Here is a 3,202-nt window from a genome sequence, read left to right as displayed (position 1 = left end):
GTCACTTGTCCTCTCTGGAGCTAGTGGGAATAGGAGGGTTCATTCCAAAAAGAAGAACCCCCTCTGCCTGCCCTTTCCTGCCTTCCAGAACTGGTGTAAGAATGAGGGGCGAGCCCACCCATCAGAGACCCTCAGATCTCAGAGACTCAGGGGCCTGAGGCAGATGAAATACACAGGTTTCCAGCAACATTCCATCACCTCAGACACATCCCTGGTATCTAAGGTGATGGAATGGCCCTGAGCCTGGACCCCGACAGAGATCTGGGGACCAACCTAGCCTGGAAGCAGTGAGCTGGATACCTCCTTAATGGTCCATGTTCCCCCATCCCCCTCTCTGCCTTCATTCAAACCTGCATGCAGTTTCTGAGAGAAAGGCAGCAGGGCATAAGTCCCTTTAAAAGGTCAGATGGGCTAAAAAAAAAAAAAAAAAAAAAAAAAAAAAAGAGGCAAAGAAACATTCTCTCTCTCCCTCCATTCTGGCCAGTTGCCTCCCAATGACCCAGTAGGAGTAAGCAGAGAGGCTGGCTCCACTTCCTCCCCTGGGTTCTCACGTTCCATGACCTGGCAACTCCTAGTGACAAATGCATCAGAAAATCTTCTCTGGATAGCTGCTCATAGAACTAAAAAAAAAAAAAAGAAAAAGAAAAAACTCTTCTCTGGGGTCAAAAGGAAACTGTAAGCAAAGGGAAAAGCGTGGCATTGTTCCAAATATCGAGTTATGACAGCTCTCTCTCTCTCACACACACACACACGCGCACACACGAGCTGTCTGTGGAACACATACCACATGGGCATGAGTACCCATGTACCAAGCAAAATCTAGTTTATATTATTTGAATATGAATACCTTCAACTTTAATAAATTCACCCTGAAACCATCAGATCCAAAGTTCACTCAGAGGTTTCCTCAAGTCATGAACAATATTAATGAAGGAATGTTGTGACTGCCCCTGTCCTGCCTGCCCCCCAGCCTTCTCACGCCCTGTACCCCCTGCCACCCCCACCTAAGCACAGTCTTCCTGGAGGGCTGCAGTGGCACTGGCAGTAATGGCAGGGGCAGGGTGAGAAAGGGAAGAGGAAGCTGCATTCCCCTGGCTCCACCTCCCACTCTGTGCCCGCCCAGCCCCAGGGATGGAGATGCTAAGAAAGTACTTTAGCTCTCCAGTGACAAAATCATAAAGTTGGAAGCCGGCTCACAGCCTCCTTTACCCAGCCTTTCGCCTACACTGAGGTCACTCCAGCCCAGAGTAGTCTGGGGATGAGCCTGGGGTGCCACCGCCCATCAGAGACAGACCCAGTGCTAGAAGCACAGGTCCCCTACCCACCACATCAGCAGGGACTCCCCAGGCCTCTTCAGCCATCTCCTTTCTCCCTCTCCTGCGACCACTCTGTGATACTTCTTTCCCCCTAGGCCTTCCCAGGATTTCGAGGAAAACCATTCTGGACAGTAGCATTCAGCAGGGGCCCGTGCCAGCTGAATCCTAAGGTGGTCCCCTCTCACTTACATGCCTGTCCCTGGCCTGGGGCCCAAATGATCTCCTGGCCTTCTGGTGATGCCCACAGCACCCTCCAGGTGGGGCTGACAATTTATAGGAGGACCTGGGGATTCCCTCAGGGTTCAGATCAGGCCTTTTGAGGGAGGTCCTGCCAATCCTACTGCCTGATCAGGGCCCACCTTCAGTCCATCCCACAGGTGACTCCCAGGACACCATTTCTTGCAAGAAGAGAAACTGAGGCTCAGAGAGGTGAATGGACTGGCCCAATCTGACCCAGCTGGTCAGCAACAACTCTAGGGCCCCCAGGCCTTCCACTTCCATACGCCTGCCCAGAATAAAGGCTATTCCCAGAAGCCCTGGCAGCTCAGCATAGCCATATAAATAAGTTCTGGCAAATGGATATAAGTCATGGTGGGTACAATTTCTAGGAGGTGTCTTTAAAGGATGGCAGATTGGTTCTCCTTTCTGCTCTATGGAGGATATAGGCATGATGGCTGGAGCTTAAACAAGCATTTAGGACTATGAGGGGGCAGGGCAACAAGCTGGAAGGAGTGTGGATCTCTGACTACTTCCAGAGTCCTTTGCCATCTATTTAAGCCACTGCTATTTTACATTTCCTGTCATGCGTAGCTGAGCTAACTCCTAACTAACACAGTGGTGAACACATTAGTTTTCCTGCTCAGCACTTTCCCTTTTCCCCTTCTTTGGAAAAAAACGCCCCTTCTTTTTCCTTTCCTGCACTTTCTCCATATAGGTCAATTGGGGCCTGCCGATACTAGTGTCTCAACCTCTGTCTCCAGGCCAGAAACCGCTGGCAGCCCCATGGAGAAATAATAATGAGTGAATGAAATGAAAATGCAGAGAGAGAGAAGGAGACGAAGAGCCTGAAGGTGCTGGCAGCTCTGGCTGCAGTTGCCCTGAAGCCCCACTGAACTCTGCCCATCCTGGATTGGTTGTAAGAGATAATAAACGTCCTTCTACAAGCTGGGATGATTGCCACTTACAACCCATAATGACCTGGCCAATGTGGAAGAGCATGTAATCAAGCAGCCAGAGATAAAAGCAGACGAGCTCTGGGGTGGCAAGAAGGAATGAAAGAATCTGTAGAGAGATCAGATGGAGTCCTGACAAAGAAGGCAAGACTCAGGCTAAGACTGAAGGAAGCGGAGGCTTTGACTGGCAGATGAGTAATGGAGGGAAGGAAAATGAGCATGGAGAGGGTTCTCAGGGTCTGTGTGGGAGAGGAGGGGAGAAAACGTGGGAAAGGTAGGGAATGCAACATCTCGAAAGGCTCCATATATTAAGTTCAGGAGCTAGGACTTTAGTCACTTTGATCAGCAGGTCTCAGACTTTTAGTCTTCTAGGAGAAGCATTCCCTAAAAATACAAATTCAGAGCCCCACCATTACAGGTTCTGATTCATTACCTTTGGAGAGAAGACCAAGACTGCACCAGAAGTAAGCCTTATAAAGGCCAATGGTAGGCAGTGAGAAGTCATTGAGCAGGAAAGTGACCAAGGGTGTTAAGAAAAATTAGACCGAGGCCAGGCACGGTGGCTCATGCATGTAATCCCAGCACTTTGGGAGGCCGAGGTGGGCGGATCGCCTGAGGTCAGGAGTTTGAGACCAGCCTGACCAACATGGTGAAACCCCATCTCTACTAAAAATACAAAAATTAGCTGGGCATGGTGGCACACGCCTGTAGTCC

This window comes from Trachypithecus francoisi, unplaced genomic scaffold (assembly GCF_009764315.1).
Source record: "Trachypithecus francoisi isolate TF-2019V2 unplaced genomic scaffold, Tfra_2.0 Lachesis_group10, whole genome shotgun sequence".
NCBI lineage: Eukaryota > Metazoa > Chordata > Mammalia > Primates > Cercopithecidae > Trachypithecus > Trachypithecus francoisi.
Note: the sequence above shows the minus strand (reverse complement) of the source record.